This window comes from Gossypium hirsutum, chromosome A07, assembly GCF_007990345.1.
Source record: "Gossypium hirsutum isolate 1008001.06 chromosome A07, Gossypium_hirsutum_v2.1, whole genome shotgun sequence".
In the NCBI taxonomy this organism is placed as follows: domain Eukaryota; kingdom Viridiplantae; phylum Streptophyta; class Magnoliopsida; order Malvales; family Malvaceae; genus Gossypium; species Gossypium hirsutum.
The window spans coordinates 43581780-43593093 of NC_053430.1; the positions used below are offsets into that span (position 1 = coordinate 43581780).

Genomic DNA, 11314 nt, shown 5'->3' on the forward strand with positions numbered 1-11314 from the left:
CTTCTCTGATTATTTCAGGTGTTTATGAGTGTTGACTGAATTATCGACTTACTCCTAGTGGACCCTGAAATAGAAAGAACCTTTCACCAACGAAGAAGACAAGCGAACCAGAGAAGGATCGAAGAGATGAATTTCGAGAATATCAATCAAGGAAACGGAGCAAACCTTGCTCAAAATCCTATCCTTATTGCTAATGATAGGGATAGAGCTTTACGACAATATGCTGTGCTAGTTTTTACTGACCTTAATCCAGGTATTAGAAGACCCGAGATCGAGGCACAACAATTCGGGCTGAAGCCAGTCATGTTCCAGATGCTTCAGACAGTGGGCCAGTTCAGTGGAATGCCTACTGAAGATCCTCATCTTCATTTAAGACTGTTTATGGAGGTGAGCGACTCTTTCAAGCTAGCCAAAGTACTCGAAGATGCATTATGATTAAAACTGTTCCCGTACTCGCTGAGGGACAAAGCTCGAGCCTAGTTAAACTCACTACCACCGAACTCGATTTCTACATGGCAAGAGTTAGCAGAGAGATTTCTTGTGAAGTATTTCCCGCCTAGCAAGATTGTTAAGCTGAGAAATGAGATTACTACTTTCCAACAAATGGATGATGAGTTTTTGTATGAGGCATGGGAAAGATTCAAAGAGTTATTACGAAAGTGCCCTCATCACGGAATTTCGCATTGTATCCAACTTGAGACATTTTACAATGGTCTCAATGCTCTCACACAAGGATGGTAGTAGATGCTTCTGCTAACGGTGCTATCTTATCTAAGTCTTACAATGAGGCTTATGAAATGATCGAGAGGATCGCCAGTAACAATTATCAATGGCCAACCAATCAAGCAACGTTAGGAAGATGAGCTGTCGGAATCCATGAAGTGGACGCCCTCACTTTACTTGTATCCCAGGTATCTTTGATATCTTCAATGTTAAAGAATCTTACCACCAATGGGTCTAACAGTTTTACAGCTCAACCAGCTAACCAATATGAGAATATAGCCTGTGTCTATTGTGGGGAAGGACATGTGTTTGAAAAATGTCCGTCAAACCATAATCCATGTACTACATAGGTAATCAGAACCAGAACCGAGGAAGGCAAGGGCTGCAATCCAAGTTTTACAACCCATCGTGGCGAAATCACCCCAATCTTTCCTGAAGTAACCAAGGGGTTGGAGGCAGTAGCAACTACGCCCAACCTAGATCAACCCAACCGCCTAGTTTTTCACAGCAAGTTCAGAAACCAGTTCAAGCTGAATTGTCCAGTAGCTTAGAAAATTTATTGAAGGCATACATGGCGAAGAATGACGCCACTGTAAGGAATTTGGAGAATCAAGTGAGCGAGATTGCTACTGAACTTAGGAATCGTCCACAAGGTGCTCTACCTAGCAATATGGAAAATCTGAGAAATCCAGGGAAGGAGCATTGTAAAGCACTAACATTGAGGAGTGGAAAAATGGTAGAGCCCAACATCATTGAAGATGAAAAGGAGCATGCTGAAGCTCAAGATTTGGAAGAAGTTCAATCGAATGTTGAAGTTCTAGTTCCACTAGAACTAGAACCTGCAAGACCTGAAAAGGTAACCTCAGAACTAGCCAACTCTAATCAGCCAACCACTCCGTTAGCAGCAGAATTGCCACCAAAGACAAATCAACCAGTACCAACTCCAGTGGATAAACCACCATCACCTTACCTTCAAAGACTCCAAAAGCAAAAACAGGAGGTCCAATTCAAGAAGTTCCTTGACGTACTCAAGCAACTTCATATCAACATCCTGTTGGTTGAAGCACTTAAACAAATGCCAAATTACGTAAAATTCATGAAAGATATCCTGTCCAAGAAGCGAGACTTGGAGAATTTGAGACGGTAGCTTTGGCAAAGGAATGCAGTGCATATCTTCAAGACAAATTACCCCATAAGCTGAAGGATCCTGGGTGTTTTACCACACCATGCAACATTGGAATAGCTTATTGTGGTAAGGCACAATGTGACTTGGGCGCAAGTATTAACTTGATGCCTATGCCGATATTTAAGAAGTTGGGGATAGGTGAAGTTAGACCTACTACGGTTACACTTCAGCTAGCAGATCGATCCTTAGCACATTCAGAAGGAAAATCGAGGATGTATTGGTACGTGTAGATAAGTTTATATTTCCTGCTGATTTTTTAATTTTAGATTTCGAAGCAGACAAAGAAGTACCAATTATCCTGGGGAGACCGTTCTTAGCAACTGGAAGGACACTTATTGATGTGTAGAAGGGCGAACTTACTATGCGTGTTCAGGACGATCAGGTAACATTTAATGTTTTCAAGTCAATGCGATTTCCTGACACAATAGATGATTGTTCTGCAGTATCTGACTTAGAGGATTTCATAGTGGAGAAGGAACTCAACTCTGTTGAGGATCCTCTAGAAAGAATTTTGACATCAGACCCTCCAAGTGATGAAGAGGAGGATGAAAACTTAGCTTTGCTAGAAGCTAATCAAAAGGGATTTAATCCACAATCCCATTTTGAATCTTTGGATTTAGAGGAGAGAGATTACACACAGCCAAAAGCGTCAATCGAGGAGCCACCTAAACTAGAACTCAAGGTATTACCTTCTCATTTAAAATATGTTTATTTAGGTGACGCTTCTACTCTGCCTGTGATTGTTTCAGCAGAGTTAACTACTGAGCAAGAAGAGAAACTTATCTTAGTTTTAAAACAATTTAAAAAGGCTATCGGGTGGACCATAGCCGTTATTCGCAGCATTAGTCAATCCGTATGCATGCACAAGATCATCCTAAAAGATGGTGAAAAAGGGATGATCGATGGACAACGAAGGCTGAACCCCATCATGAAGGACGTAGTGAAAAAATAGATTATCAAGTGGTTAGATGTGGGTATCATTTACCCTATTTCAGACAGTTCATGGGTAAGTTCGGTCCAGTGCGTACCAAAGAAAGGAGGTATCATGGTCATAGAGAATGAGAATAACAAGTTGATACCGACTAGAACAGTTACGGGATGGAGAATCTGCATGGATTACCGAAAGCTGAACAAGGCAACTAGGAAAGATCACTTCCCTTCTTCGTTCTTAGACCAGATGCTAGATAGACTCGCGAGGCGAGATTACTACTGTTTTCTCGATGGATACTGAGGGTACAACCAGATTACGGTAGCACCGGAAGATCAACACAAGACCACATTCACTTGCCCGTACGGTACATTTGCATTTAGACGCATGCCATTTGGTTTATGTAATGCACTTGCTACATTTCAAAGATGTATGATGTCTATTTTCACTGAGATGGTTGAGAAATTTTCAGAAGTTTTCATGGATGACTTTTCTGTGTTTGGAGATACGTACGATGATTGCTTAGCCAATCTGGCTAAGGTACTTAAGTAATGCGAAGAAATGATGGGAAAAGTGCCATTTTATGGTATGAGAGGGTATCATTCTAGGGCATCAGATAACAAGACATGGGATCGAGGTAGACAGAGCAAAAGTAGATGTTATTGAGAAACTCCCACCTCCAACATCTGTAAAGGGTGTTAGGAGCTTTTTGGGCCACGCCCGGTTCTATCGAAGATTTATCAAGGACTTCTCCAAAGTTGCTAAACCTTTATGCAAATTATTGGAGAAGGACACGATATTCAAATTTAATGAGGAATGCTTAAAAGCTTTCAATGACTTGAAGAATTGATTAGTCACGACACCCATAATTGTCACACCAGACTGGGACTTGCCATTTGAATTGATGTGTGACCCAAGTGACTTTGCAATAGGAGCTTTCATGGGCCAGCGAAGGAACAAAGTTTTTCATCGCATCTACTATTCAAGCCGAACTCTAACAGGAGCTTAGTTAAACTATACGGTAACAAAAAAATAGTTACTTGCTATCGTATTTGCTTTCGACAAGTTTCGATCTTATCTTCTAGGTACCAAGGTAACTATCTATACAGACCACTCGGCAATTAAATATTTACTTGCCAAGAAAGACGCTAAGCCGAGGTTGATCCGATGGATACTTCTACTTCAAGAGTTCGATTTGGAAATTCAAGATTGCAAGGGAGTAGAAAACCAAGTAGCATATCACTTGTCCAGATTGGAGCCGTAAGAAGGGAATTCTCCACTTGTACCGATTCAAGAAACATTTCCAGATGAACATATACTGAAGGTAAGTCATGTCCATAATACCCCTTGGTTTGTTGATATTGCTAACTTTTTAGCTTGTGGTTTAATGTCGTATGATAAGACATATCAACAAAGGAGAAAGTTTCTTCACGATGTGAAGTACTATTTTTGGGAGGAACCATATCTGTTTAAAAAGTGTGTAGATTAGATGATTAGGAGATGCGTGGCAGAAGAAGAAATATCGAAAATTCTATACCACTGTCACTCAGCCCCAAGTGGGGGTCATTTCGGAGGAACTCGTACTGCAGCCAAAGTATTGCAAGCCAGATTCTTTTGGCCAACACTATTCAAGGATCCATATGCATACGTAAAGAGTTGTGACCGATGTCAAAGAGTTGGAAATGTCACCAACAGAAATGAGATGCCTTGAACAAACATCATTGAGGTCGAATTATTTGATGTTTGGGGTATTAATTTTCTTGGGCCCTTCCCTTCGTCTTTTGGTCACAAGTATATACTAGTAGCAGTAGATTATGTGTCCAAAAGGGTCAAGGCAGAGGCATATCTGACAAACGATGCTAGGGTTGTGATGAAGTTTTTGCAGAAACACGTGTTCACGAGGTTTGGAACCCCGAGAGCCATCATTAGTGATGAAGGGTCCCACTTTGTGAACAAGTGGTTAAAATGGTTACTAGACAAGCACGGGGTGAAACACAAGGTTGCAATGGCTTACCATCCGCAGACGAATGGACAAACTGAACTGGAAAATAAAGAAATCAAGGGCATAGTGGAGAAGGTAGTTTGCCCGAACCGACGAGACTGTCCAAAAAACTAGATGACGCTTTATGGGCCTACAGGACAGCGTACAAGACACCTTTAGGGATGTCACCCTATAGGCTAATTTTCGGTAAAGCATGTCATCTACCCTTGGAGTTAGAGCACAAAGCTTACTGGGCTCTTCGACGACTCAACTTAGATCCTAAGCTCGCAAAAGAAAGACGGATGTTCCAACTTAACGAGTGAGAAGAATTTTGAATGTTCTTATATGAAAATGATAAATTACTCAAAGAGAGACTCGAGAAATGGCATGACAAACACATCCGGGTTCGAGAATTTGAAGCAGGTCAGCAAGTATTGTTGTTCAACTCGAGATTGAAGTTCTTTCCAGGTAAGTTAAAATCACGTTGGTCTGGTTCATTTACAATTCACAGAGTCTATCCATACGGAGTTGTTGAACTCCAAGGTAAGAGAGGTAATTTTCAAGTTAATGCTCAGCGTTTGAAACACTATTGGGGGAATAAAACCAAATGGGATAACTTTTCGTTCATTTTATCAGATATTTAATATTTTTTTCGTGTTTTGTTTAATAAATAATTTAAGGTCTATTTTTCGGGTTTAGTATGTTTAAATAAATTATGTCTAGGAGGTTGGAACTTAAGCGGGACCATTTGTGACCCCTTCAATCTTTCTTGGGAATTTATTTTAACATAATTTTCCAAGAAATTTTTCCCTAATCAACAAAATAAATTTTTGTTTTTTAAATAAAAAGGTCAATTTGATCCAATTTTTAATTTGCAACTCAAATTTTAATTTTCATTGAGTATAGGGACTTAAATTGAATATTTTTTAAAGTTTGATTGCTCTTTTTGTAAATAATGAAAATTAGGTGCCTTTCTTTGCAAATATTTTTTTTAAAGGTATCTAGAAGAAATATTTTTATTTTTTATTTTTTTAACATTATTAATAATTTGATAAACTTTAATATATAATTACATTCATTATAATTTATATATTAATTTTTATCAACTTAGATTAGAATTAAGATTAATTTAATTTCAATTTTTATTTTACGTTTATCTTAATAATTAATAGCAATTGATAATTCTATATGCTTATATTTAATTATTAATTGCTGTTAAATTTGAGTAGGATTAGAATTAAACTCTTATCTTTAATTATTAAATTAGACTAAGAGTTCTATTTTAAGTTCTATAACTTATGCTATAAATACCACCTTATACCTCCCATCCATGCATCAACCAAAAACCAAAATATCTTGTGCCGCAACACCCCTAACTCCAGCAGCCTAGTCGGCAAACACCCAGCAGCATCACGCTGCGCCACTCAATTAGCACCCAGATCCCACTCGTGCGCCTGCTGTTTCAGTTCAGCAGCTGCCCAGGTCGCATTCTGTTGCTCTAGCGCCCCACCTGCGCGCCACGTTCCAGCTCCCGCACAAGCTCCAGGCCTGTTCGACGAAGTGCCATGCGCTTCTTGCTGCACACCCTTGCGTTCTGCTGCTTGTTCTCTAGCCTTGTGCGGCACCCTCTTTGCACACCAAGCCTTAAGCCAAAATTCTTCAACCCTCCTCCTTTTAATTTGCCATCTTTTTCTTGCATTAATTTTCTTTGAGTTCTTATATTTTTGCAAAAAGGTCAATTATGCCTCACAAGAGAACTCGCGCCTCTGCTCAAATCGACGAAACACAAAGCAAGTTCCATTGTATTGAAGCTAAAGTGAGATACGAAAGTACCTACAAAAATCAACAGATGCATCCTGAGAAAGGCTTCACACTGAAGGAGAGCAACTATAGAGACTTCATGGCACGTATTCGTCAAATTGCTGAAGCTCTCAATTGGGAACTGTTTTCTGAAAAGAGACCTAGTGTGGATGAGGAGCTAGTTCTTGAGTTTTATGTGAATTTAACTTCAAGCAAGATGATAGAAGTCCTTGTTCGCGGAATCAAGGTACCTATAAATTCTAATGCTACTAATGAGTTCTTTGAATTGCCTGATTTCGAGAACGATGAGTATTCGTCTTTGATGAGCAATATCAAGTTGGAACTTCTGCAAGAAATTTGTGACACCCTAAAATTTACCCTAGTCGGGAAGTGGTTTCGGGACCGCTAAACCGCGTCATAAAAATAATTAGCTGTCATATTTGATGCTTATTATATGTATATATGCATGTGTGAAAATTCCATGTTTGAATTTTTTTAATTGAAGGTGACTTTTAGTAAATAGGACCTATGTGAGAAAATCTGGAAATGTGATTGGTTAAATTACAAGGACCTATTAAAGCATGTGGTGAGAATAATGGCTTTGCATGTCAAATACCCCTTCTTTTATACATAGTGGCCGGCCATGATGGAGCATATATTAGAATAGGTGGTAAGTTTCCATGAAGTGGTCATTATTTTATGTAAAGGAAAGGAAATAATAAAAAGAAATACTAAGGATAATAAAAGAAGTAACAAAAAAAAAGGGGGTCATTACCTTGTTCTTCTTAGCCGTACAAGAAGAAGAAAAAGGAGGGGGGGGGAGCAAAGGCATTCGGCCTTTTGAATGAAGAGGAGGTTAGTAAATTTTGTTAATTTTTCTTTTGAAATAATAGTTGTTTGGGTTAATCATCACGTTTTTCTTACCTAGCCATACTAAAATTTCGAATTTAGAGTGTTGGATGGAGCTTTCGGTTATGGTATGTGTGAGAAGAACTTGATTTTTCTTACCTTTAAGTTTTGATGGATAAAGAAACAAAAGGTTGTTGATGAAAGAAATTAATGTGTTAAGAGATTATATGAAACTTATTCATGTTTATATATGTTATATGCATTGAAAATGGTTGATGATTTTGGAGGTGATTAGCTTGAATCGGCCATGGTATATCCATAAACACGATCTATGCTTGTTATGTTACTCATGGTTAAAACGATTCGGCTATGACTCTTGTAAAAAAAAAGTAAAAATAGGCATGTGAATTTAAAAGATGGTATGAACAAATGTGGAGTTTTGCTAGTTTAAGAGTATTCGGCCAAGTGTTCATGTGGTGGAAATTAAGTGTTAAATGGAATGAAAATGATGTTATATGGGGGTATGTATATTCGGCCATATGAGTGAATACATAGATGATGTTAAATTTGATTATGTATAATGGGCCATATAGAGTACACATGGTGATATTAACCTTAATTCTTTATAATTGATCAAGTGGATGATGTTGGTTTATATGGTCGAATTTGAATTATGAATATGTACCTTGAAATAGAATGTTGCCGTATGCTTCTTTTGATATGAAACTATTAATGTTACGGGATATAAATAACTAGCAAGGTAATTAAACTAGTTGATTTATTTATTTAAGCTCAAGAACCTAAAGGAGAGGCGTCCAACAAGGGGAAATCGAAGGTCATCGAGTAGCCGACTCGGAATTATTTTACCCAACATAAAGTAAGTCATTAAGCATGTAGTTGGTATTATTTCAAATGGTCATAATGTTTATGTATTGATGCTGAATGGAATGAATAAATATACATATATATATATATGCATGTACGTATGTGATGATGAAATTGTTGAATGAAAAGAAAAGAGGTAAGATGTACTGAGTTGTTGATCTCGGCACTAAACGTGCGGGTATAACCATTTATGACCATGAGATTGGCGCTAAGTGCACGGGATTAAATTGTACAGCACTAAGTGTGCGAAATGAATATGATGCACTAAGTGTGCGAATTGACCATGCGGCACTAAGTGTGCGAGTTTGACTATGTAGCACTAAGTGTGCGATTTGATTACGTAGCACTAAGTGTGCGAGTTGATTATATAGCACTGAGTGTGCGGACTCAATATACATTCGTGAATCATTATGGACACTATGTGTGCGACACTATTGAGTCGATCGCGGACAGCGGATCGGGAAAGTGTCTTGAGTTCATGGCTAATAGGTGCTATGTCTATACTTGGTGTTGAGCTTGGTAAGTTTGAACCTATGTGACAAATATACTTGAAGTCACGTACATAAAATTTATCGTAGAATGGGTGAAAGGCCGTTTAGTTGTATGTTTGTAACGAAAATAAAATGATTTATGAAAATGCCTCGAATATCCTATTGATGAGTATGTGGATTGTGAATGCATAAATTGGTATGAAATTGAACCGATAGGTTGGAGGAACTATGGTATGGTTCGGAATGGATGGAGTAATTAGCCTCGTTCCATTTTGTTTTCTCTTGTGATAATGTTATTGATGGATGGTAGTGCATAGCTTATGACTTACTGAGTTATAAACTCACTCGGTGTTTCCTTGTCACCTATTCTAGGTTTCTTGGACACATCTATTTTTGCGGGGTCAGGCCGTCGTCGAAGTCATCACACCGGATAGCAAGTTTTGGTACTTTCTTCTTAGTTGGCTTAGAAGAACATTTTGGCATGTATAAGCTATTACGTTGTGTTTGAACTTTGGCGTGTAAACTTTAAGCCATGCGAAAATGGCACGAATGTTCGATTGAGTTGGATCAAGGGTAGGCATGAAATGGACCTAGTTACTTTCGTAACAGATGCTGGCAGCAGCAGTGTCATGAGATTGAAAAATCACTAAAAATAGTAGGAGTGGAATTAATTAATGAATAAATTATGTAATCGAAGCTCGATGAGTCTGTTTTCATGAGGAAGTAACGAAAAGATCATATGGGCAGTATATTAAGAGATAATCAGATTTTTGTGGGACAGGGCCAGAACGGTTTCTGGATTCCCTGCTCCGACTTTGGAAATTCATTATAAATTAACCAGACATAATTAGGGGTTGTACCATATATGTACAGATTCCTATCTGAGTCTAGTTTTCATAGAAACAAACGGCATCAGTATTGAAGCCCCGTGCAGGGAGATATCCAAGTCGTAATGGGCAAAGGTCAGTGTAGTCGACCCCTGCAACATGGGAGACTTTGACTAATAAACTGTACTAATTGGCCCGACCAAAAATTCTAGAAAAAAATACATAGATGGGCACATGAGTCTAGTTTCTGGGAAAATTACGAAACTGATTTTTGAGTTACGAAACTCAAGATATGATTTTTAAAACGACTAGTACACAGATTGGGCAGTGTCTGGAAAATAAATTTTATAAGGGGTTAAAGTCAGTTAACACCTCGTGTTCGACTCCGGTGTCGGTTTCGGGTTCGGGGTGTTACAAAATTCTCGAGGAGCTTACAGTTGAAGGTTCCAGTTGGACTGTGTCAAAACAAGGAACCCACATGTGTCAAAGAGAATACTTAACACCTATTGCAAAGGTATGGTTTTATTTCATCCGTTTCAGCCTTCTGCCTAGCTCACATGGGACTACAATTTCATTGGACCGAATGGTCTTACTATACTCAATCTTAACGAGTAAGACCATTGATGTGGGAAAGATCATCCTGAAAGAAATTCGAAACTGTGCCGCTAGACGTTCTGGCCCTGCTTACTTCCCCTTTACAATAACGATTCTATACTTGAAAGTAGAAATACTTGCTAATGTCAAGAAGACAGGGTACACCCAAGGCACAATTACAGATTGGGACCTTTACCGAGTAGCCGGAGACTCAGTTCTACAACAACGAGTTGAAGAAAGTGAAGAGCCTGGGGAACCTGATGAAGAAAAAGATCCCACGATGCAATCATTTGAAGTCCTTGATAAGGTGGACCCAGTAGAGCCAAAAGATGAATCGGATGCTGGAACTCCAATGTTTAGAGCTCAGTCGCCTAGCGCAGACTTTCGAGATTAGTTTTCAAATTTGATAGACTTAATGCAACATATGCAATGGAAGCAACAAGCATACTGGAGATACTCAAAAATAAGGGATGACTCGATTCAAAGTGCTTTCCAGAAAATATACAATGACCCATTTATTTTTGTGCCTGGATTTCTAGATTTCATATTCGAGCCATGGACTCCACTCTCGAAAAATGAGCGAAGCGATTCATGCAAAGGCAATAATAATGGAGCAAAAGGTGAGTCCAACTTGGAAGGATCTGCAAATAAATAAAAGGGAGGGATCTTGACTCTATTTTATTTATGTTTTTTTAGGTTATTTTAGGATCAAGTTTAAATTAGGAACTTTTATTTCTGCATAATAAAACAAGAGAAGGAAATCCTGAATAAACATGGACAAGTCATAAAGTATAAAGTGTGGCAATAGGTATATACATGTCTAGGATTGGATTTCAAAAGAGCTTGGTACTTAAGCAGTCACATTGACTCACCTCCTCTTTTCTAAATTCCTACCTGGTGTATAGTATCTATTCCTTTAAACAATGAGGACATTGTTCATTTTAAGTTGGGGGGACCGAAATTTGAAATTATCTTCATCCAGAATAAAAATTTTCTTTTAATTATGATTAGGGTATATTTCTGTTCAATAAAGTTGAATTTTGTTAAGTA

The 11314-nt window shown here is 38.4% G+C and overlaps 1 non-coding gene across 1 annotated transcript; it reads right to left on the reverse strand.

Moving 5' to 3' along the window:
• Positions 1–570: 570 nt before the first annotated feature.
• On the reverse strand, positions 571–677 carry LOC121204279 (small nucleolar RNA R71). Its single transcript, XR_005899207.1, has one exon. It is a non-coding gene; the product is annotated as a small nucleolar RNA R71 (small nucleolar RNA).
• Positions 678–11314: the final 10637 nt, after the last annotated feature.